This window comes from Acomys russatus, chromosome 25 (genome assembly GCF_903995435.1).
Source record: "Acomys russatus chromosome 25, mAcoRus1.1, whole genome shotgun sequence".
NCBI lineage: Eukaryota > Metazoa > Chordata > Mammalia > Rodentia > Muridae > Acomys > Acomys russatus.
This window is the reverse complement of record NC_067161.1, coordinates 35,676,736-35,703,213: the sequence shown is the minus strand read 5'-3', so window position 1 is coordinate 35,703,213 and position 26,478 is coordinate 35,676,736. Positions and strand designations below refer to the sequence as shown.

General features: G+C 40.8%; 1 long non-coding RNA gene across 1 annotated transcript in view; it reads left to right on the top strand.

Annotated features, from left to right (window-relative positions):
• The window catches only part of LOC127208682 (uncharacterized), a 51,629-nt gene that overhangs the window by 20,317 nt on the left and 4,834 nt on the right, over positions 1–26,478 (top strand). The window contains exon 2 of the long non-coding RNA XR_007833108.1: positions 14,374–14,521. This is a non-coding gene — a long non-coding RNA (uncharacterized LOC127208682). The remainder of the gene's footprint in view (positions 1–14,373; positions 14,522–26,478) is intronic.

The following is a 26,478-nucleotide window of genomic DNA, read 5'->3' as shown; positions in this document are numbered from 1 at the left end:
ATCAGATCACATTGTAGATGGTTGTGAGCCACCATGTGGTTGCTGGGAATTGAACTCACGACCTTTGGAAGAGCAGTCTGTGCCCTGAACATCTGAGCCATCTCTCCAGCAGCCCCAGCCTGTTATTTTTTAGAATATGTCTTATACTTTGACTATTTTGTACGTATAAACAATATATCTTGATCTTATGTTCCCCAGTTCCTACCCCTCCCACTACTCCCAGGCAACCCTAACGTGTCACCTATCTTTTTTTTTTAAATGTCTTCTACTCTGTGCTAATAACTCACTGAGTCCAGTTAGTGTTGCCCATCGGGTGCTCACTAAGCTTGTTGACTTGACCTTGTTGAGACAACCACAGACACAGTGAATCCACGACTGCAACACCATCATGTCAGGAAGACAGCATTTCATAGCACTTCTCCCCTTCTCCAGCTCTTAGATTCTTTCTGCCCTTCTTCTTTGTACCATGAGCCTTTAACTAGTAGGGTCAAGGGGAGGTGTGTGTGTGTGTGTGTGTTTTACTCTTAAGAAATCACTGTTCAGCCGGGTGTGTTGGCCCATGCCTTTAACCCCAGCACTTGGGAGGCAGAGGCAGGCGGATCGCTGTGAGTTCGAGGCCAGGCTGGTCTACAAAGCAAGTCCAGGACAGCCAAGGCTAACACCAGGAGAACCTGTCTTGAAAAACCAAACAACAGCAACAAAAAACACCACCAGGGCTGGAGAGATGGCTCAGCTGTTAAAGGTTAGGCTTACAACCAAAAATATAAAAACACCACCTAAGCCAGGTGCAGTAGAGCACACCTGTAATTCCAGCACTAGGGGAGGCAGAGGCAGGTGGATCGCTGTGAGTTCAAGGCCAGCCTGGTCTACAAAGCAAGTCCAGGACAGCCAGGATTACACAGACAAACCCTGTCTCAGAAAACAAAACAAGGGCTGGAGAGATGGCTCAGTGGTTAAGAGCACTGTCTGCTCTTCCAGAGGTCCTGAGTTCAATTCTGCAGCCACATGGTGGCTCACAACTGTCTTTACTGGGATCTAATTCCATCTTCTGATATGCAAGTGTACTTGCAGGTAGAACACTCATACATAAAATAAAATAAATCTTAAAAAAAAAAAACATAAAAAAGAGAAGAAAAACAAAGCATCATCTGTGGTGGTGTTGCATGTCACCTTTAGCACTTGGGAGGTAGAGGCAGGTGGATCTCTTAAGTTTGAGGGTGGCCTAGTCTACAGAGCAAGTTCTGGGATAATGAGACAGAATGAAACCCTGTCTTAAGCCCATCCTCCCCCCCCAACAAAAACAAAACACAAGACAAACAAAAAAACTTGACTTTAAAAGAAGTTTTAATGTTAAAAACTGAAGTAGCCAAGTGATTATTAAATTAAAACAAAAAACCAAACTCACATAGCCAGGCACCCTGGAAACAGGCAGCTAGCTGGGTATGGTGGGCGGCAGAGGCAGGCGGATTTCTGTGAGTTCGAGGCCACCCTGGTCTACAAAGCGAGTCCAGGACAGCCAAGGCTACACAGAGAAAACCTTGTCTTGAAAAACAAAAAACCAACCAAACAAAAAAGTTAAACTGTTCTAAGTTGAGCTGAGCCAAGCTGAATAAGGGAAGTTAATTATTGCTGTCTGAAAGGGCGAGAAAGTAACTATTTCTGTTTTTCCTTGGAAATGAACACATTTGTATATCTATTCATATTCATTTATTCATAAGGATGTCTATTTTAGTTAGAATCCCTTTTGGAAACAAAAATATCCTTAAAATATGGAGGAACAGCTCTCAACTTAAATAATTATTACGTTTCTTTTACCAGATTTGAGAGACAATGGTATTTTAGTCAGGAATACAGTATGCTGCTAGGTACAGTGCTGCAGGGAGTGAGTTGGTGGGACCTATTCTCCAAACACCCTGGTCTGTGCCAAAGTGTAGATGTTAGTATTTTCACTTTAAGAATGTGCGTTGGGAAAACAAACAAGCAAGCAAAAAACCGGTTTCCCTCTTTTGGGAGGAGGTGGCACACAGGCTTATTGGGAAATTTTACATAAATTCAGTTTGTTGCAATGTGTAAGTCAATGCTGTTGACCACCGTCTTTGTCTAAACAGTATTTTTATCACCAGAGAAATCCAGCATTCTTCCAGCTCTGTGCTCTGACACAACAATGAAGTTTTTGTCCCTGACAGTTGCCTCTTGGGTGTTTGGTTGGAAAAGAGTCCTGTACTTCCTGCATCTCTTCAGGCTTGTCAGTAATGTAGCACCTGTCACTGCCATTCACAATTGAACAGTTCAGGCTGTACACACACAGCATTTTCTTTTTCTTTTTTCTTTTTCCTTATTATTCTTTTAGCTTGGTTTTTCCAGACAGGGTTTCTCTGTGTAGCCTTGGCTGACCTGGAACTCTCTTTGTAGACGAAACTCAGATCTGCTGCCTTCTGCCTCCTTAGTGCTGGGATTAAAGGCCTCCCCCCTAGACCTGGCCTATGTTTAACATTTTTAATTGAAATAGAATTATACTACTCCTTCCCTTTCCTTCCTCCAGCCTCTCCTAGCTACCCTTCTTCAAACCCCTCCAGAATCTCCTTCCACTCTCAAGTTGATAAACTCTTTTACACACACACACACATACACACACACACACACACACACACACACACACACACACACACACCTGTTCAGGTTTTGCTGTTTGTATGTATATGGTTTCAAGGCTGACCAATACTTGCAAATTCTTCCCCTCTCATGTTAACATTGGTAATTGCCATTGTTCCCATCTTGTTTATGCAGCCGTTCCTAGGAGAGATTGTTTCATAGCAGACTTCCTTGCATTGTGGCTCTGACAATCTGTCTACCCCTGTTCCATGATGTTCCCTGTGCACAGATTCAGGAGTTGTGATGTAGAGGTATCCACTGGGGCTGGGCTACCCACAGTCTCTGGATTATGTCCACTTACCGTTTTCTGTGATGGTCTCTACTTGCAGGAGAGAGGCCTCTTTAATGAGGAGTGGTTACAGGAGGCTCTTGCACAAAGAGTGCTTGCAGGTCTGGTGCGAGCACTGGCTCCTCTTCCAGAGGCCCTGGGTTCAGTTCCCAGCACTTACATGGTGGCTCACAACCATCTATAACTGTAGTCTTGTGGGATTCAATGCACTTTTCTGGTGTGCAGACAGACATGAAGACAAAACAGTCATATACATAAAATAAATGAACAAATCTAAAAAAATTCCTTTACACATGCTTTTTAAAAACCACTTTTTAAATGTTAAGCTATATAAATATTGTTGTGAAGGCTGGGTATGTAGCTTAGTTGGTGTGCTTGCCAGGTATGCACAAAGTCCTTTGCTAGATTGCCAGCGCATCATAAAACCATAGGCCTGTGATCTTAGCACTAGAAAGGTGGAAGCAGGAAGATCAGAAGAAATTCAGGGTTATCCTGATACATAGTGAGTTTGAGGCCAGCCTGAGCTATCGAAGACCCTGTTTCAAAAATGACAACTACCGCCGTGTTGTGATTGCCTACAGTACTCAGGGCAGTAACATCACCTGTGTACAGCTCTGTAGACAAGAAGCTAGTGTAGTAGGCACTGCATTGAGATTCATACAAGTATGCTATGAAGTTTATATGATAGTCTCAACCTAATTGGGAAGTCTTAGACTGTATTTTTGTGGGTGTCTAGCCAAGGGTTTGTGTGGGTATGTTTAGTTTATCTTTATGTATATGTATACCTTGGGATGGATTTGTAGCATACTAATTTATATGTCACCTCTTCAATACTATGATGAGGTGCTAGACTATGGAACTAAGAGACTGCTCCATTGCAAGTTCCACTAGTGATGTAAAGCTTCGTATATGGAGCCTTTTGTAATTGGATATTTCACTTAGTGTAATGTGTTCAAGGTTTATTCACTTAGTATGGATCCATACTTAATTAACTTTATGTTTGCATAATATTCCATTATATGGGTGTGCCATTTTGTTTATCTTTAAATTTTTCTATGGTCAGTAAAACAGTCTTTGATAAAGGAATTGTTAAGTGTACCTCCATGTACCTCCATCCCACTAGTAATTTATTTTTAGATTAAATTAGAAAAAATTTTTATGACTGGGCCCTTACTATGTAGCTCAGGCAGGTGTTGAACTTGTGATCTTCTGCTTCAGCCTTAGCTGCTGGGGCTGTGAGCATGTGATTGTCAGATCCATCATTCTAGTAGTAATTTAGATTCACTATGGAGAACTCAAGGGAGAATGACTGTCAGGGTGCAGGAGCATGATTTGGGATTGTGCATGTGCCGCTGTTCAGTGAGTAGTCTGGAGGGTGGAGCTAATTGAGTTTTTAAACATTTTTGTACTTTCCAGAGAAAAAGGAACATTTTATTTATCTGGGTTTTTATTGTTGTTGTTTGGTTTGGTTTTGGTTTCTGAGATGAGGTCTAACAGTGTAGACCAACCTTGCTTCAAACTCCTGATTGCTCTGCTTTACTCTGTTGGGCGCTGGGCTGACAGGTGTATGTAACACCAAGCCTAGCAAGGAAGAAGTGTTTTTTTTTTTTGGTTTTTCGAGACAGGGTTTCTCTGTGTAGCCTTGACTGTCCTGGACTCACTTTGTAGACCAGGCTGGCCTCGAACTCACAGCGATCTGCCTGCCTCTGCCTCCCGAGTGCTGGGATTAAAGGTGTGCGCCACCACGCCTGGTGGCAGCAAGGAAGAAATTCTTAAAGCAGCAGTTGCATTTTTATGTTAACGGAAATTTATTCAATTTAGAAAAGCAGGATCATGCAGTGTTAGGGCTGTCTTAGTTAGGCTTTCCATTGCTGTGAAGAGACACCTCTTACACAGGAAGACATTGAACTGGGGCTGGCTTACAGTCTCAGAGGTGTGGTCCATTGTCATCATGATGACAAGCATGAGTGGTGCTGGAGAAGGAGCTGGGAGTTCTGTATTTGATCCACAGGAAGCAGGAGGTGAACTGGATTGAATTTCAGAGACCTCAAAGCCCGTCCCTAAGACACACACCTCCTTCAATAAAACCATGCCTACTCCAAGGCCACACCTCCTAGTAGTGCTACCCTCTGTATACCTATAGGGGCCATTTTTATTCAAACTACCACAGGAGTGTTAATATTTTATATCAGTCCATTAATTGGCATACACTATACATAAAATAATTCCCGATTACCTCTGGTAGAATTTTGTTAACTTCGTTCTTGAGTGTTAAAATTTCAGGCATTTTCCACCATGCCAGTTATAAAAGAAACTTTAATTTTTCATACTGACCTGGCAAATTCAGTTAATAAAACTACGTCTTATATATTATGCTTATAAAATGGAGTGAAGGAATAACAAAGGCAATGCATATTTTAAATGTAGCAGACACCTATTATAGCTTTCAGAGTCCATTCTATGAATCAAACTCTATTCACAATTTCAGAGAGGCCATTTATATAGGACATTTGGTGTTGATAACGTTATTGGATAAGGTGAAGAGAGGAGGATTGGGACCCTTCATTCTCAAAGTGCGTGAGATGGGGGATCAGGACTTCCAGGCTATCCTGGACCTTGTGAAGCTCTGTCTCAGCACCCTCCCCCCAAAAAGAAAGGTAATGTGTGGTCTGGAAGAATTAAAATTGAGGTTATTTTTGGAGTGATATATTCAAGTAGATAGGCCCATCTTCTTGACCTAGAGGTCCTAGAGGCCAGGAAGTTGAAACTAGCAGGTGGCTGGCTGTAAGAACTCTGAATCTGGGGTCACAACTGCTGCTGGTGGCAGTAGCTTCTAAACATGGGGATCCTCCCATTCATCAACTTACCACTTAGCTCAGCAGCAGGAAGCTAGTCCATCTCACTTCTGCTTGCTAACTCTCTTAGGAGCTGCTTACTCAGAGCCCTGTTTACATTACAAATGTTAACTACAAAAAAAAAAAAAAAAAAAATCTGGAAAATATAGAGGATTTTTTTTTCCTTTGGTGGTAATGTTGCTTTTAAAATTTTTTTCTTAAAAAAAAAAAATTTTTTTTTCCCTGCCCCCGAAGTACAGGAAGGTATATATGTATGTCTCGGGAATGTGAATATCTTTCTGCTATTTGGTGACAAGTGCTGGGATTAAAGGCATGCACCACCACACCCGCTTCAGCTTAGATCTGTTATGTTCTGAAATGTTATACTGAATGTGAACAATTAATTTTGTTGTTTATATAAAGTGGGTTTTCAGGCCTATAGTTTTCAGTTGGAAGTAAGCTAGTGTTTGTAAAAACCTTTTATAGTGTTTCCTGTTTGTAGTGAATGGTTAAAGTTTGTCTGTGGATGTAACTGTAAAATCTTTATTTTTCTCTCTTACTGCTGGTTTTTATAGAGTTGAATTAATGCATATTTTGAATGTATTTTTTTTTTTCTGCTTGATTTTGTAACCTGGTTGCAGAGGGGCAGGAGGGGGAGGTTGAGGTTGAGATTGGTTGAGGGTGTGCATATTCCACAGCATGCATGTACAAGTGAGGACAGCCTCGGGTGTTAGTCCTCTCTTTCCATCTTGTTTGAGGCAGAGTCTCTTGCTCACAGGCTGGTTGGCTCGTGAATTTTTAGAGTCTTCTCTTTCTGTAAAACCCTGAGATCAGAGATGTACTACTGTTCCTGGCTCTCTTTGGGTAAGGACTTTATTTATTTGCTGCGCCATCTCCACTTCCTGTGTTTTATTTTTTAAATTCAGTTTATCTTTATTATCTTGATGAAATGAGATAGGGTATGATAATCTTCAAAAAATGACGTGTGATAGGCCAGATGTGGTGACACATGCATTGAATACCAGTACTCTGAGGCATACACAGGTGGTTTTCTGAGTTCAAGGCCAGTCTAGTCTACAGTTCCAGTACCCGGGCAGCCAGTTCCAGTACCCGGGCAGCAAGGGCTACATAGAGAAATCCTGTCTCAAAAAAAGAAAGAAGAAAGAAAGACATTGTGAACTAGGAATTAGCAAGTCTTACTCAGACTAGACTGGGAAAATGTTTGATTTTATTGATTTATTTCTGAGATTTGCTTTATTTTATGTGCATGAGTGTTTTGCATCAGATCTGGAACTGGCGTTACAGGTGGTTGTGAACTACCATGTGAGTATTGGGAGCTGAACTTGGATCTTCCACAGAACAGGTGCTCTTAACTGCTAAGTTTGAGGTTAGCCTGGCCTGCTAGAGATCCCTCCTCAACAAAACAAACAAAAAAATCACCCCCCAACAGCAAAACAAACAAAAGACTGTGTGCTAAGTAACTTCCAGATTTTGATGTAGTCTTTAAAAAGTGTGCGTGCTCTCGCCAGCATGCTTGTGTCTGTACAAGTCTATGTATATGTCTGCCTTGTCTGCTTGGGAGGAGGCCTTCTGAGTGTGCCATATAGCATGCATGTGAAGGTCAGAAGACAATTTACAAAAGGTTCTCTCTTCTACCATGTGGGTCCTGGGGATGCAACTCCTATTGTGGGCAGGAATCAGGAATGATATTCTTGTTTTTTGCTTGGGAAACAAGGTAGAAGAAAGAGAATAGAATACAATGAAGTGGATGAATTGAGGTGGGAGAGTAGTAAGGAAGAGTGGAGCTGAGCTGAAGGCAGTGGTCACACAGCTGGATGATGCTCTGCCTGCTGTAGGAGGCTGTGCGCACTGAAGTTGAAAGACACCTGGGCTGGAGAGCTTTGGGGTGGGTGTGGGTTTGAGTCCCACTAGTATACATCATTGATACACATGTGCTCCATGAGCTCAGGGCTGATGGGAACAAGTTAAGTAGCCTGTATGGAGTGAAAGACAGAACCGAAAGAACTCCACTATTACTGGGTAAACATGTAAAAAACTGCCCAAACTATTTGATCTGAAGAATGAAAACTGTCCTCAATGAGCTTCACTCAACTTGTCACAGTTGCTGAAATTCCTATTATTAGTATTTCTCTTTGGGTTAAAATATTGTCTTTTCAGGATAAACTTTTAAGCTGTTACTGTAGTGCTCATATTTTTAGATCTCTAACCTTTATTTTGGAATTCAGATAGAAATTTAAGAAAGATTAAGTTTGGAAAACATGACACTGTCTCAAAGTGTGAGATTAAAGAGGAATCTTAGACTTGGAGCCTGTGCTGGAAGTGGGTCATGGTGAGTTGGGGGGCAAAAGGATCCTGTCACCAAAAGGGGAATGTGAGAGAGTGGGCGCCACCATCCTTTGTAATCCAACTCCTGGAAGGCAGAGGCAAGAGGATAGAGAGTTCCCAGGCCAGCCTGTCCAGTGAAGTACTGGTCCACAGAAGGAGGGGGTGAAAGAACATTCGGGAAATCTCAAGGTGGTTCGGTTTTAGCCAAAGGTGGCCATGCAATTTATAATTGAATAGAATTATGATATAATTTGTTATTTGAACTAGGCATCCTGAGACAGAGACAGGAGTGACCCTGAAAACAGGTGTAAATTGGGACCGTGATGGATCGACCTTATACAAGGTTATAATCTATCTATTTCATTGTAGCATGAGAAAACATTCCAGGTTTTAGTTAAGTGTCAAGCATTATACTAAGCTAAGTGGCACTGTATTCATTTTATAGTTAATAATACCAAACTCTCTCAGGAGGTAAATTAATTTGCTTGCAATTCTCTATGGTGGTCAAACCGGACAGTATTTATTTGACTATTGATACAATCTACATCAACTGTAGTTTAGGCTGACCTTAAACTCCTCTTTCTGCCTGTGCCTCCACAGTGTTGGGTTACCACTGTGGCTCATCGCAGTTAAATACTACATTGTACTACAGTTGCTGTGGGCATGCTATGTATTTTAAATTTTCTTTACTTCAGAGTCTTCATTTGACTAGCTGATAGCGTAATTGTCACAGTAGGCTTGATAATTACATTCTGAAGTCTTACTTTGTGCCACATAGTAACCTAACTTAAACCTCACAATGATTTTATGGATTATTTTCATTGTACAGTTTAGCAAACTGAGGCTTGGAGTGGGTACATAGCTTGCTTAAATTTAACCCATGTAATAAGCGGCAGAGCTAGAATTCAGACTCTAGACCCTTTCCTCAGCTGCTGTCTCGTTGAACTCCTTACAACTCACAAGCTTTGGTAAGTAGTTGTATCTCTTTATATGAAAATCTCCAAACTATTCCCACAGGTTATGTGGCTCTGCATGCCCACCAGTGTGATAATAGGACATTTGCATCTTTTCCCACCAGGTTTCGAAACTTCAACAATTAGAAGTAGGCCCCCCTCTTTAAAAACTTTGCCTTGGCCAGACACAGTGGTGCACACCTGTAATCTCAGCACTCTGGGAGGCAAAGACAGGTGGATCTCTGTGAGTTTGAGGCCAGCCTGGTCTACAAAGTGAGTCCAGAACAAGCAAGGCTACACAGAAAAACATTGTCTCCAAAAAAAAGTGTGTGTGTGTGTGGGGGGGGGGGGGCGGAGAGATGGCTCAGAGGTTAAGAACACTGACTGCTCTTCCAGAGGTCCCAGCAACCACATGGTGGCTCACAACCATCTATAATGTGATCTGATGCCCTCTTCTGGCCTGCAGATGTACATGCAGGCAGTGCAGGCAGAGCACTGTATACGTAATAAACAAACAAACAAACAAACAAATAAATCTTAAAAAAAACCTTTTGCCGTGTTTATTGCTATCCTCACTTGTATGTATTTCAAACTATAGAAATAATTTCTGGAAGGTTAGCCTTTGTCTGTACTCTCACTAACCCCATGACATCTAGGAATGTGAACAGCACCAACAGTTCAGCAAAACGTGTCGGGATTGTAGTGTTAACAGTGTTCCACTATATATTACCCAGATACTTTTTCCCTGAAGCTAGTTAGTGAATGGTTATTTTCCTTGTAGTTTGTTTATAGAGGAAGTGAATAGCAGGGGTTCATTGCAATGGTCATAGATGTTATAGTGATTGTGGTATTTGGACGGTTCTAAAATCAGGAGCTTCCACTAAAGTTTTGACCAATCTGAATTTGTGAAGAAAAAAAGAGAGTGGTTGTTAGATTTTTATTTTTTTATTTTTTTGAGACTGTCTTACTGTGTAGCCCCTGCTGGACTGGAATTCAGAGACTTGCTTGCTTCTGCCTCTTATTATATTATTTAGACTAATTTGGTTTTTTGTTTGTTTTTTGTTTTGTTTTGTTTTGTTTGAGACAGGGTTTCTCTGTGTAACAGCTCTAGCTGTTCTGGAACTCAATCTGTAGTCTAGGCTGGCCTCGAACTCACGGATATCCGCCTGCCTGTGCCTCCGCCTGCCTGTGCCTCCGCCTCCCAAGTGCTAGAATTAAAGGTGTGCTCCACCATATTTAGAATAATTTAATAGGAACAAGTTCTGCTAATGTGAGTTACTATCCACTTAGGAATAGTGGGAGCTACATAAAGATTTTTCTGTAAGACTTAGGATTTTTGAGTTACAGTGGATTGGTACTTAACACTCAATAGAGGATCTAAGGGTTTGAAGGAATCAAAAGTGAGTTTTGGCCATCAGTGGGATCTTTAGCCACCTCCACCATCCTGGAAGCAGAATGTAAAACTGTCAGGCAGTGGTGACAGAACAGGGTTCCAGTTGCTTCCCCTCGACCATCCTGTCTAGCTGGGTGATGGAGAGCATGTTTCACTTTTTTGTGATTGCCCAAAAGTGTTTGAAGATGTCAGCTCACTTATAGACAGTCCTTTTATTCATGGAACTCTGATGGAGACCTTGGAAAACAAAAGTTTCTGTTCAGAGAGTACTATAATCTCAAACTCAGCTAGAGAGGTAATGCAGTGTGTGCTGTCTCTTCACTGTGAACAGGCAGGTGAGAAAGGCAGCATTTAATGTGGTACAAAAAGCACCACTACCACGCCTGGCCACAAGCCCGTCTTAAGGAGGATTGTCTGTGGCCTCATGGCTTCTAGGGGGGTCCTAAGGAGAATCTAGTACATGCCAGTAACAGGTTGATGAATGTTTTTGAGGTGAGTACATTAAAATGTAGTTTTGGCTGACAGTGAAATGATTTAATTAAAAACCAATTCCTAGGCCTGGCGTTGGGGGTGCATACCTTTAATCCCAGCACTTGGGAGGCAGAAGCAGGTGGATTGCTGTGAGTTCAAAGCCAGCCTGGTCTACAAAGCGATTCTAGGACAACCAAGGCTACACAGAGAAACCCTGTCTTGAAAAACAAAACAAAAACAAAAAGAAACAAACAAAAGATTCCTATCAAATATAATAAGGGACTAAGGAACTACATTGACTAGAATTGAATGAATAATAGTTTATTGAATTTCCTTTTTACAAATGCACAGTTACACTAAGATCCAGTGCTGTTTTAGCACACACTTTTCTTTGTGATCAGCAATTAGTGTTTCTGGTACTTAGCAGCATATACATTTTTGGAAGTCTTTTCTGAAAAGATTGTGACCATGTGTCAAACTTAATGCATTGAAAGTGTTCAAGCTTTCCATGTAAATTGGTCTTGCTACTAGTTATTAATCTGCAGTAAGTAATTGGTTTTAAAGAGAGCAATTATACATTTAAAAAGTGTTCAGTCTGATAAACTTTGTGATACATACATGCCTATGAAGTGATACCACACTTAAGCTTCTGAAAATCTGAGGCTGGAAACAGTGGATCAGAGCTTGCCTGGGGTCCCCAAGGAAAATATCTATCACCGTGAAAGTTTGCCTTCCTTTATAACTCTGTTTTTAAAAATTAGATTTACTGTGTGTGTGTGTGTGTGTGTGTGTGTGTGTGTGTGTGTGTTGTATGTGCACATGTGTGAAGGTCAGAGGGCAATTGGAAGGAATTGGTTCCCTTTTTTCACCATGAGGGTACCTGAGGTTGAACTTGGACTTCAAAGCAAGTACCTATCTTACTGACCCCCTCCATTGCATAGAATGTTGAAGCAATTTCTCAGTGAACCTGGCCTTGGCATTTTGGCTATACTGGCTGGCCAGCAAGTCCCCAGAGTCCACCTGTCTTGGCACTCTCTTGGGGCTACAGATGTTTGGCACTGCACCCAGCCTTTTGTGTGTGCTGGCCATCCATACTCAGGACTCCATTCTTGTACATCAGCACGTTACTTACCACGCCGTCTCCACATCCCCTCATGCATTGTTGCAACCTGGCATGTTCAACCTAGTTTTTCATGTTGTCTTCTGCAGAATTCATCCTTGAGAACCGAGTAGTTACACACACACACATACACACACACACACACACACACACACACACACACACACACACACTGTTTTAAGTCAGATTACAATTCTTTATCCCAGGGCTCATGTAGTGCATGGCTGCAAAATCCTGAATGAAGGTACACACTCTTGTTCATCCAGTCACCTGTCTACAGGCAATTGGGGTTGTTTCCTTTTTTTTTTGCTGTTAAATAAGGAAAAAACAAACAAACAAGACAACCAAAAACTGATTAGGCAATTTAAATAAAGCTGAGTTTAAAGAGTGAATTTTCTAAATTAGGTAATACTCATAAAAGATAAAGACTTTTGTCTAACTGAGCACTGAGTATTTTTAGACAAAAAGAGAAGTAAAGTAGGGCTCCATCTTTCTGTACCCGTTATGGGTGTGGTCTGATCTGTTGGCAGCCTGTGCTTTGTGCTTGGCTGAAGTGTGGCTGCTTGTGCTTGTGAGACTCAGCTGTTTGTTCTGCTAGTCAGTTAGGGTTTCTATTCATGTATGTAGTAGGTTGCATTTCTTAAAATTTTAAAAATTTTATAAATGTTTATTTATATTAAAAAAACCTTGCAAATAAAAAAATCACCTACCAAAATTAACTAGATCCAAACTCTGTACTCACATATTTCATAGTATAGGAACTCAAAGTATATAGATAGCTTCAGATGAGTGGCCTTCTGCATAATTCGTTTATCATCTGTTAAAAATAGATTGCTGTAAATAGTTTTGTAGATGTGCACTTTTGCACTTTTAGGGAAATAGCTACCGTTATATGACAGAGTATGTATGTGTTTATGTATGTTTTTAAAGCAACTACAAAATTAAAGAAAATAATGGCTATGCATTTCAAATTTTATTTATTTATTTATTTTGAGACAGGATTTCTCTGTGTATCCCTGGCTGTCCTGGAACTCACTATGTAGACCACGCTGGCCTTGAACTCACAGCGATCTGCCTGCCTCTGTCTCTGGAGTGCTGGGATTGCAAGTGTGCACCACACTCTCAGCGCATTTCAAATTTGTGTCAGCAGCATTTGGAAGGCACAATTAGTTGTTTCTACCTTTGCTATAGTTTTCTGTGCTAAGTTTAAACCTGGGGCCTGTGTATACAAGGCAAGCACCCTACCAACCAAGCTGCATCCCAGGCCTACCACAGTTTAAACAGTTGAATACACAGACATTTTCAGCAACGGAGTTGATACTTAGGAAGGAATTTCAGTTTGTTTGAAGGGCTGGAATGGGAAGAGAATGACTTCTCATGGCAATGCTGTTGAGGGTGAAGGCACTGGCTAGAGATGATGTGAGTGTGGTGTATGGTGTAGTCCCTGAGATGAGCAAGAGTGAGGAAGCAGTGATCAGATTACCAACTGAGTTTGCACATGCTACATCTTAGGCCTGATGTTTGCTTGGTGTGTTAAGTGTTGGTTTGGATGTTTGTGTGAAGAGATCGCTTAGCTTTACTATAGCCTTGCTCACACAGCTACTGACTTTTCAGAATGAGATCTCAAATCTACAACTTTCTGAATCAAAGCTCGTGTTTTTATCTCGTTATTTTATATTCCTAAGTCAAGAAAACATGTTTGACTTTGACAATAATACAGTGCTCTCTGCGAGCTGTTAAAACTACATATTATTGGAGTTTGAAGGCTCAGATGCTTACCTGGTCCAGACAGGCAACTGTGAACAGTGGAGAGATTGGCAGCGCCTGTGGAGAACCACAAAGCCCATGCCCATCGGGAGTTGGCTCTTAATCCTATCTGGTAGCACTCCATGTAGGAGCAAACCTCATGCTGTCTGCTTTCATTTTTCAAGAGAAATTAGAAATCTGAATTTTTCTTGTTAAGTCTTCAGATTTGTCAGTGTGTGAAGGTGTCCTTCAACACAGCGTGTAAGCCAGCCTTGGGTGTCTACAGAAGACTTGTTAACTGAATTCTGTGCATTGGCCACCCTTGGTATGAGTTGTACCTTATATAGCAAGGAAGCAACGATCAATTTATATAATGAAAATAAAAATTGTAGTAACTTTGTAATAAGCATGTAACAGGTATTAAAAAGTAGGTTATTTGTTTAAACATGGTACTTAAATGTGGTCTAGCATTTGAGTTCAGTGTTCATGTGTATCAATTAGTTACATAGAGGGAGGAATTGCTCCCTGTAGCTTTTGTTTCCTAATTGCATCCTTTCATTTGCAAATAGGGTCAGTTTTGAGTGAACCAATGAAATCAAAAGAGAAGAAATCTTCAAGGAACAACTTCTGTTAATGAGTCTGCAGAGACACCTGTGTGTGTCTTACGGCATAGTCTCCGCTTAGAGACAGCTGAATAAGTGGCCCCATTGATGAGTGGTAAGTCTGTGTCCGTTGATGGCTAGATATCAAAATGATCTCCACAAAAAGTCTACTTTCTTTTTGTTGTTAGCACTCAGCAGTAGTTAGTACATTTTGTTGGAGTTCTCCCCTCCAGTATTTAATGTGTGGTTTCAGAGTGTGACTTTGATCCTCAGGTTCAGCCAGCCTTCCATTGCCTATGGTTTTCTCTTCACTTTTAGTGACCATCATGGTAGTTATTTATTCTCTCATGGCCACCTTTAGTTACTCACAATACATTACACATTTTATCAGTAAAAGTAGCCATAAAGGTTGTCTACTCTTCAAAGCCATTTTATTAGCCTAACCCTAACCATTAATAATCTACCGGGAGCTAGACATGGTAGTGCATGCCTTTAATTGTAGCGCTTGGGAGGCAGAGGCATCCTGGTCTATATAGTGGGTCCTAGGATTGCCAAGACTACATAGAGAAAACCTGTCTCAAACAAACGAGACCTGGAATTTTTTTCAATAGCCAGTACCATGTTTATCCTCTCTCCATTATGTGATCCACTGTCTAACAAAATGAGGATTGTTGAGGCACGATGTAAAAGATAACAGCCCTTCCACCATAGTGTTAGAGAAACACACACACACTCTCTCTCTCTCTCTCTCTCTCTCTCTCTCTCTCTCTCTCTCTCTCTCTCTCTCTCCTACACTTCTGGGGGAGGAACTCGTGTTTCTCACCACACAGTCAACACTGGCAGTGACAGAGAACTTAAGAGTTCTGGAGATTCTTTTGGCTATATATACTGTTTCTCTAAAATAAAGGGAACTTAAGGCTGGTAAATGTACCAAGCTTTTAAAAATAAAATAGCATGTACTAAGGGCAAAACCTATTATGAGAAAAGTACAAGAGTATTTTAAAGTTCTTTTGCAAATGCTGAGAGTGAACATTTCATGTAGAGCTTGACAGCTACAAAAATTGAAAAGTAGCAGGAAAGCAGTTGTTTAATATGCATTTGTATGTATTAAGTACACTTAAGTCTCTGTTTCCGTTCTGATTGCAGCAGATAAAATGCCAGGAATTTGTACCTCTTTTCTTGATCTACACACGTGTGGTCAAGTTCTCCAGGGAGCCTGTCCTCACCTCCTTCCCTGCTTTTTTATAGTGTAAGCACACCACTGTGGAACAGGCTGCAGTGTACTCCAAGGAATAGTTCTAGCTTGTCTCTAAAATAACCAGTATTCTAAGGTTCTTCGTGCTACAAAAATTCTAGTGCCCTACCAACACTGAAAACACTGTTTAATAAAAATCTGTCTTTGCCTTTGAGTATTTATCTGTTTATAGTCTGTTGAATATAACTAATTTTCATAAATTTACATTAATGCTTCTCGTAAGATAAGCTCAGTTGTAAATTGCCTCTCATGAACAAAGCCAGCAGTTGTTAGGAATTTTATTGAGACAGCAGAGGGCATGTGAAAATCCAGAGACTTCTCCTCCAAGCAGCTGTTAGGGCCCTCAGGACAATAGCATAGTGAGCGAACCCTTTCAGTGTCCCCACTTTTGTCTGTGAATTTACTCTTGGTTGTTGTTGGACAGCACTCAGGCTTTCCCCAAGTGCTGACTCTTTAGAAATGGTGTTTCTCAAGTCACATCCCTGCGTGAGCGCAGCTGTCGCTCATGGCCACACCACTGATTTTACACTTACTGAAAAATAGCCTGCTAGGTTAAGGTTCATTGCTGAGCAGTGTTCTCTGCCCCAACTCCTTTGACTGCTGGTAAGGCTGAGCTGCTGCCTTTGTCTTGTGTTTAAGTTGGCAGAGAGGGGTGTGAGTAGTTGTGTGCCTTGGGAAGGGAAGGGTGGAGCCTAATCCTCTCAGTGAGTTTTGAGAAGAGATAATGAAATCCTTTATATCCTTTTCCATAGACCAGCATTTCAAAGACTCCATTTTAATAAGAATTGGTTGTGCAGCTGCATCCCTGGCAACAAGGCCTGGGTGAGAAGAATTGGGGCAGAATTCCAGAAACAGGCCTTCAGTGGTCTCCTGTGGAGCTGTGCTAATGAAACAGATGAGCACATAAAGCATCTCATAGAAATAAGCCCAGTGCTTTGTGTTGGTATAGAGGATGCTGAAATTTTCCACATATATTATATTACTTAAAAGCTACAGAAGCTTTCATAAGCTCTGTATTCAAGAGTAGCTATGTTATATTCTCTGAGTATTAAAAAAAACCCCTATATATTCTTTCAACTTAATATTTCTATGAATTATATCTAAAATGTAATTGTTTCTGCCCATTTTGGGTGAAGTCCAGGTGTTTTCAGAACATGATACCAGATTTATCAACTATTTTAAAGACAAGATTTGCTGCTGAAGAGACAACTCAATGGTTAAGAGTACTGGCTATCTTTCAGACGATTTGGGTTTAGGTCCCAGCATCCACATGGCAGCACACAGCCATCTGTAATTCAAGTTCCAAGGGCTCTGATATCTTCTTCTGGTCTCCATGGGTATCAGGCACACACAGTACACAGATGTACATGCAGATAAAACATCCATACACATAAAATAAACATAAATATCTTAAAAAGAACAGCAAGATTTTAGGTTTATTCTTAGTAATGTTAGATTTTAAATGGGTAGATTATTTTCATATAAATTTCCTATGATTATTGCACTATTAAAATGCCTTTAGGCAATACAGTTTGTTAAGCATATTCTTTTAACATTGACATGGCTGTAAAAGCCATCATTAAGCCATAATTCAATAGCTACCTGGCCACTTGACATTAGGTTTTTTCTTTTGTTTTGTTTGTTTTTTCCAAATCCAAATATTTAGATTTTTTTAAATCCTGTTGTTTTTTTTTTTTTAAAGGAGTATATCAATGAAGAATTTTTGTGCATTTTTCTTCTTTTGGGTTCTTTATAGATTACTAATGGTGAAATTTTAGTTTACTTTCATATAAGGGCTGAAACTCACATGCATGTGGTTGCCAGGCCTTAGTAACTTTTCTATTGCTGTGATGAGACACTGTAATCAAAGAAGAGTTTGTTTGAGGCCCATGGCATCAGAAGGTTAGAGTTTATGATGACGTCGTGAATGGAAAGTAGCAGGTGGCTGGAGCAGCCGCTGAAGCATCTTAAACACCCAGAGGCAGAGAGAGCAAACTGAAAATGGCACTAGTCCTTTGATACCTCAAAGCCTGTCCCCAGTGACATACCTTCTTGAAGAAGGCCACACCTTTTAGTCCTTCTCAAACAGTTCCACCGACTGGGGACATGAACCTGTGGGGCCATTCTCATTCATACCATGTAAAGTACTACCAGCTGGGGCTCAAATATTCAAACCTCCAGCCTCTTTGGAGGCTGTTGTCACTCAGACTACCACAGACATTTTCCCTTTTCCTTTTCCAGCAATGAATACAATCGCATTTTAAAATAGAATACATGTGAAATGGTAGTTGCCATTTGGGGCTTTACTTTTTTGAGCAGATTTTAGTTTATTAAATATACCTTAAATATATATTAAGCACAACATTAAGAGAGACATGTGGAGAAATACAGTAGTACACCCTCCATTGGCTGCTCTAGAGAGTCACCAATTTCCATTTCTTTAATTAGAAGCAGTGAACATTTTTAATTTGTTATCTGCCCCAGTGGATTTTCATATTCAGTCCTTTTTTTTATTGCTCGAAAATCCATTTAAAAAATTTTTTTAGCTAGTACCCTCAAGAATCTCTCAAAAGCTAAAAGTTTGCCATTTAAGTCAAGTATGTGTAGTGGTACATGCTTTTAATCCCAGCACTTGGAAGGCAGAGGCAGGCAGATCATTGTGAGTTCGAGGCCAGCCTGGTCTACAAAGTGAGTCCAGGACATCCAAGGCTACACAGAGAAACCTTGTCTCAAAAAAAGTTTTCCATTCAGTCTTCACACACTCTCTCTCTCTCTCTCTCTCTCTCTCTCTCTCTCTCTCTCTCTCTCACACACACACACACACACACACACACACACACACACACACACACACACACGTTCTGTTATAGCCTGAGCAAAGCAGACATGATACTGTTACAGGCTCCTGACAAGGTGCTTGACTCTCCTTTTCCAGCACTTATGTCTACTCTTCTGCTGTGCTGTAGATTCCCAAAGAACAGGCCCGCCAGCCTAGTCTAGCCTCTGGTTCCAGGAACCAGGGTTCATTTCATTCTTTGGACACAATAATTCATTCCAGTGACCACATCAGACAAGTTGATCCAATTAAAGTGCTGATTTAAATTTTTATTTATTTTTATTACCATTAAGTTGTATTTAGTACTTAATCCTTTCCCTCCCAGTGTCTGACTCCCACCAAACTTACCCCAAACAAGGACTCTGTGCAGTTCTGAATTATCCTGACTCTGCCACCTAGGTACTGGAATTTGTTTTCTTTGAATGGTTTAAATTTTTAAAAAATCAGTGATGTTAATACATTTTCTTGTAAAACAGAAGACTCCAAGCAACTACATTATAAACCTCCCCCCAAAAGGAGAAGACCAAACATTTGAATGTTAATGACATTTACTAAATGCATTTTGACAAAGATTATCCAGTTCCAGGGGATCCGGTGCCCTCTTCTGACTTCCCAGGAGCCAGGCGTGCAAATGGTGCACAGACATATATTAAGCAAAACATTAATATATATAAAACAAGTAAATGGAAAAAGCTTTTAAATTAAAAAAAAAAAAAGTAAAGAAACCGAGAGAACTTCTTACACAGTGTGGTATAATTTTGCTGTTACAGCATATTTTATTTAAAAAAAAAAAGCTTTCCCTCTAAAAATTCATTTGACAGCTGAAAATGCCCTATTTATTGGAGGAAAATATCAAGTTGACACATCTGAGACACTTGGCCCCAAGCACGCAGGAATGAAGTGTAGGACCAAGTGATCTTTTGTCTCTGCGGAGTAATCTGAACCAGGATTAAAGCTGTCCTCCACCGCCTTGTTCACACCCAGATAAGCCACTGCAGTTTGTGTTGAACTGGCTTTCACATCCCCAGGGACGGATAGAGACTTCTTTGCCTGGCCAAGAAGCATGGGTTACACACACAGCTCATTTGTTAAGCCTGCTCCTGATAGTACTTCTTGAAAGTACTGAGATATTGACTATCATTCCCTTCTGAACCATTACACGTCTGACCATCAGGGCCTTTTGTTCTAAAAGGAGAAAACCTGACAAATCAATTAAGTATACAGTTATGTTTTTATTGACACTCACTAATTGATAAAGTAACCAAGTTAGAATTCTTAGCTCATCTATCCACTGAAAGTTCTCTGTTGTAAACTTAGTATATGGCATGGGCACATAAATTATATATATACTTGAAATACTTTGGAGGATTTAGGACATTGCTATAAAAAGGAAGAATTAATTGGTTTATTTTTTTCCCTGTACCTTGATATCAGTTTTACTTCATTTCCTCTTTTAAATATAAATGTAAATAGACACTTAAAAAAAAATATGTGTTGCTCTATCTAAGTTAGGAAGCCTGACTAGAAAAGTCTTTGTCCATGTGCTATTCAGGTTAGCACTATGGAGGCCTGTCTCTGTGTAAAAGAAAAAATGGTAGCTAGGGCAACAGTAGTAACATAGCAACAGCAATGGAAACCAGTTACATAGGGGGGGTGTTAACACACTTGGCCCTGTAAACTTCCCTATATTTACTCATTGAATCCTCATGCATCCCAAAGAGGTGGACACTAATGTGAAATAATTTCATAGACCAGCAAAACTGAGTATACAAAGATCAAGTATTCTGCAGCTCTAAGTCAGTTTGTGATATCTTGATGTGTAGCCCAGGCTGGCCTCTACTACACTAGCACTAGCAGGCATGTGTCCATGCCAGCTGTTACAGTCTTAAACCAGCATTCCATACTGCATTTCTAATATTTCTTCTACATATCAGTGTTCAGTATGAATGGATGTCCATGTGGAATAAAAAGTCTAAGCCAAGGAATTAAGTTAAATTCATATTTGAATTTAGGCATTTTACCTTGTGGCTATCTAAACAATCGTAAATGCAAACTATTCTTTAGGAGCAGTGGGCTTACACAGGAAAAACAAGCCTCCAGTCATGATAAATTCACAAAACAGTTAAAAGGAAACGGTAACTTTGCAGTAACAAACTGACTCTAAAGTGTGTGTGGAAATAGAAGGGGCTTAGAAATGGAATGGAATTTGAAAACTAAGAGTAAAAGCAGGGCACTTCATTCCCAATTGCAGGTCTTACTTCAGGGAGCTGGAGGTGCAGGTGGACAAATAGACTACAAATTGGAGTATAGATACAAAATGAAACCTAAGAGTTCTAGAATAAATGACAGTCTATATGACTTTGAGGAGTATGTTGAAATTTCTTAGGCAGAACACAGATCATAAAATACAGAGTTAATGCATCAGAGTTCATGCGAGCTAAACTCTGTAAAAGACAGTGGTATGAAAGAAAAAACCGAGGGAAAAAAATCATGTATGTAGTAGACAAGGCACTTGTTCTAGAGTATATGAAGAACTTGGCTTAATTAAAATGGAATTGAGATTATAGTAATAGAACATAACTAAAATTTAAAAATGGGTTTTGGAAAATAAAAATAAAAATGGGTTTTGGGGATCTGAAGAGGTGGTTCAGATTTGGTTCTCACATCAGGCAGTTCACAACCTTCTGAAACTCAGAGTTTCTGTACTCTGCAGTTCAGAGCACTTAGTTAGAAATAATAAAAATCTTTTAAAAATGGGCCGTACATCTGAAAACACAGACCCAAGGAAGGTATGTGAGCGTCAACAAACATACTAACCTACCTCTCCCGTTTATTTGTTGGTTTACTTCATCCCCTGATAGCGGCCCCTCTCCTTTCCTCCCAGCCCCCCTTCTCTCCTTTCCTTCTCCTCAGAGAAGGGGGAGGTCAGTGGGGCTGGAAAGATGGCTTAGCAGCCAACAGCGCTTACTTCTAGAGGTCCTGAGTTCAGCTCCTGGTGCCTCATAATCACATGTAACTCTAGATCCAAGCGATCTGTAGGTACCTGCACACACATGGCATTCATTCACATGGACACATACACATAAACAAAGAGAAAAAGATTCTTAAAAAAAAAGGAAATACCATTAATATTATTAAGTTATCAGGAAAGTGCAAATTAAAACCAGAGGGACACTACACAGAGGTGAATGCTGACCGCAGAGTGTAGAACAGTGGGACCCTCACACACAGCTGGCGGGAAGGTAAAGTGATAAACCAGTTTGCAAAAGTGATGGACAGTTTCTTAGAAAGTAAAACTCAAACTGTGCTTAAAATATGATGTAAGATTTCTACCTCCATGTTTCCCCAAAATAAAAACTTCACAAATACTTGTCTGCGTATATACTTAGGACTTAAAACTTTTAAAAATTTACACGTATCCGTTCGTTCATTTGTTCATTCATTCATTCATTCATTCATTCATTCTATTTGTGTATGTGTGCACATGTGTTCATGGTGCCCACAGAGGCCTGCTGGAGGCACAGGCACTACCCAATGTGGGTGCTGAGATCTAAACTCTGCAAGCCATTTTTAACCACTGAGCCATCTCTCCAGCCCCACTAAATATTGAGCATATTCTATGTGATTCATTTACATGAATCAGTGGGAAAGTCTAGTGTCTAACTAGTCGTTTCAGACATGAGAAAAATATATTGTTACTATAATTGCAAGTGCTTCTCTCTGTGCCTTTTAAAAAATAAAAATTTTAAATATTCACCTTACATCCTGATCGAAGCCCCCTCCCTCCTCTCCTCCTGGTCCCTCCCTCCCACCCTCTTCTCCCCCCACTTCTCCTCAGAAGAGGGGAGCCCCAGCCCCCAACCCCAGCACATCAAGTCCCATCAAGTCCTTCTCCACTGAGGTTAGGCAGGGCAGCCTGCTTAGGGTGAAGTGATCAAAAGCAGGCAAAGGAGTTCATGTCAAAGGTGGTACCCATTCAACTTACTAGAGGACCCACATGAAGAGCAAACTGCCCACATATGTGTAGGACACCTAGGTCCGGTCTGTGCATGCTCTTCTGTTTTTTGCTTCTGTCTCTAAGCTCCATGAGTCTAGGTTAGTTGATTTCTTGCGGTGTTCCTGTCCGCTCCTGGTCCGTCTGTCCTTTCCCCTACTCTTCCACAGGACTCCTGAGCTCTGCCTAATGCTTGGCTGTGAGTCTCAGCATCTAATTTGATGATCTGCTCTCTGTACCTTTTGAGACTAGTTCAGTAACAGTGGCTTCTTTTGGCTTTGGTTTACCAGAAGGAGATCTGTTGGAAACTACTCCAAGAGATATCACAAATCAGTTTCAAAGAACCATTTCAAGCTAGGCATGGTTGCCATTCCTATAATCCTAGGATGCAGCAGGTGGACCAGAAATGAAGCAATCCTCAGGGTCACTTGGGCCACATAAGGCTCTGTCTGAAAAGACTAAAAACAAGAGGCTGGGGATTGGCTTCATGGGCGGAATGCTTCCTGTGCAAGAATGAGGACCCAGGTTTAATCCCCAGCCGTTGTGTAAAAGCCAAAGGGCTCAGCAGTACACGCCTATAACCTAGGGCTGAGGAGCCTTTTCTTTGTGCTGCTGCCTGGCCAGCCAGTGTAGCTGAGTCCATGAGCTCCAGGTCCTGTAAGAGACGACACCTCAGAAAATGAAGTCACCTGATGTAGCTTGACCTTTCCTCTAATGTGGAAAACAAGAGTCTGGGGAGATAGCTGGTAAAGAAAGGACCTGAGTATGATCCCAAACCCACATTTACAAATACGGGGCTGGAGAGAAGGCTCAGGTTGACATGCGCTGTTCTCCTAGAGAACCCAAGTTCAGTTTGTAGCACTCACATGGAGGGTGCCTTTTTTGAGCCTCTGTGAGCACCAGGTAGGCATGCAAGTGCACATACATACATGCAAGCAAAATATTCATACATAAAATAATTAAACCTTAAATTGGGCATGGTGGTACCCTAGTGTTGGGATGTTGCTGTCTAGCTAGCCTAGCCTGGGAAAATCCAGGCCAGTTTGAGACACCCCGGCCCCCCCAACACACACGGTAGGTAGCATCTGAGGAGTGACCTCTGAGCTTACCCCCTGACCTTTACATGCACATCCACACAGACGTGCATTTACACTCATCCACATATATAATGGAAAAAAATTTTAAAAGCAACCTGAAAACAAAACCATTTCAAAACTAGTATCAGACAGTTTGTGCTCGTGTGGGCTGTGAATAGCTGTATTGATAAATCATAGTTGCCATTGACTAATAGTTTTAGTATTTCTGTAGGAAACAACTTTGGCATTAGGCATAACTTAGACACCCTTCTCCCCTAATTATACCCAGCCCTTCAATATCACTATAAAGGTGTTTATTTTTACTTGATTCCCCCCCCCCCCCCCCCCTTTTCAAGATAGGGTTTCACTTTGTAGACCAGGCTGGCCTCGAACTCACAGTGATCTGCCTCCTCTGCCTCCTGAGTGCTGGCATTAAAGGAGTGTTCTACCATGCCTGGCATTTTTTTTACATTTTCATTCCTGATCTTCATCAGTTCATTATGACCAACTGCTAATTATTAGCATTTACTGTTGTTACTTACATCTTACTTAAACTTTTGGCATTTAGAAATAAATATGTATGACTAGATATGTAGCTCAGTGATTGAAAGTGCTTGGTGTTCTTTCTTTCTTTATTTTTTTAATGTGCATTAGTATGAGTGTGTCAGATCCCTTGGTACTGGAGTTACAGAGAGGTGTGAGGTGCCATGTGGGTGCTAGGAATTGAACCTGGGTCCTTTGGAAGAGCAAACCATGCTCTTAACCACTGAACCGTCTCTCCAGCCCCACTTGGTGTTCTTAAAGAGGACTTGAGTTTGGTTCCCAGCATCTGGGTCTAGTAGCTCACAACCATGTGTAACTTCAGTTTCAAGAAATCTGATGCTTTCTTCTGGCCTCTATGGGCACCTTCATATCACACACACACACACACACACACACACACACACACACAGGAAGTGGAATGGAAGAGGGATCTGAGAGATGGTTCAGTAGTGGTTAAGAGTTTTTACTGCTCTTCCAGAGGACCCAGGTTCAATTCTCAGCACCTGCAAGGCAGCTTGCAGCCATTTGTAACTCCAGTTCCAAGAATTCTGATGCCCTTTTCTGGACTCTGGGCACCAGGCATGAACATGGTGTATATACACACATGCAGGCAAAATACCTATTACACATAACAAAAATTTTAATCAAAAGATAAATCTTTAAAAATATATAGACACTTGTGTGGTACATAAATGTACTGATTAACCAGTACTTTTGTAGCTACCACCCAGGTTTAAGAGAGAGAGATCAGGGTTAGGGTCATAGCCAATGACAGACTGCTTGCCTGGCTTTCATTCCAGCCCAGTTGGGAGTAGGGAGGAGGGCAGAACATTGTCAGTGGTCCCGGAGTCTTTGTGTATCTTTTTCTGTTTGGAAAACTGCCCTTGAGTGTCCTCCTGGCTGTTAACAATTGTACTTTGACCCATTTCTGTGTCTCTAGACAAAATTGTTTAAACTGTTCTTGAATTTGTGGCAGTGGTTCTCTGTGTTCCATTTTATATAATGCTTCTCAAGAATCATGCTCTATAAAGCTGTGACTCATTATTTTGTATAAATGTGCCATTTTCTTTAATTTCCCACCTCTCCCCCACCCCCCGACTAGAGAGCTGGCTCAGTGGTTAAGGATGCGTAGTTTTAGCAGAGGACCGGATTCTTTCCCAGCACCCACATAGGCTCATGCCACCTGTCCCTGTAACGTCATAGCTAGAGGCTCTAACACTCCCTTTTGGCCTCCACATGTACTCACATGCATTTACACAGGTACCATACACATACATAAAACTGAAAATAAATCTTTTTTTAAAAAATTGTTTTTCTTGGGGCTGGAGAGATGGCTCAGAGGTTAAGAGCACTGTCTGTTCCTCTAAAGATCCTGAGTTCAATTCTTAGCAACCATATGGCAGCTCACAACCATTACTATAATGAGATCTGGTGCCCTCTTCTGGGGCGTGCAGGCTCACATGCAGGCAGAATACTGTATATAATACAGTAAATAAACAATAAAAATAGATTCTATTGCAAAAAACTCAATGTTGCTACTGTATTAATAGTTATTTTCACTAAGTTGATTAATATACTTCCATTTCCAAAACCTTATACTTTTAAATAAATCTTTTTAAAAATTGTTTTTCTTAATAGACCTGAGCTGTTTCCTAGTTTACAGTAAGACATGGTAGTGTGTGCTTGTAGGCTGAGCTGCCTGGGAATCCTGAAGCTCAGAAGTCAGAACTGATACAGGCAATATCAAAAACAAAGAAACAGAACAACAGCAACAACAAACTGTTACTGTTGCTTCATTCTTTTATTTACCATTTTTAATTTTGGTAATAAGATCATTCAGTATTCAGTTCCTGTATATAGCATCAGATTTAGCCCTCACTTACTTTATTTATTTACTTATTTTTGGTTTTTAGAGACAGAGTTTCTCTGTGTAGCCTTGGCTATCCTGGACTCACTTTGTAGACCAGGCTGGCCTTGAATTCACATAGATCTGCCTGCCTCTGCCTCCAGAATGCTGGGATTAAAGGCGTGCACCACCACTGCCCAGCTTGGCTCTCATTTTAGATCTGGAAACTGAAACACAGCATTCTGTTTTATACCAGAATACCAGACTGGGTTCTAGGGCCTGCCACTTCTCCATGCTAGCATTTCTAAAATGATTGGAATTCTGAAAGTCTTTGGACAGCTAGAAGAATGTCACTCCACACTACCAGCATCTAAACTTGGCTTTAAACACAACATGTGCCACATACCTTAATTCCAAAGCCTAAATTCTGAATTTTGGTACAGGGCTACACAGAATGAACATGCTCAGTTCCTAAACTGTGCACAGTCCTTCCTTCTCTCTAAGATTAGGGTTAGGAGACAT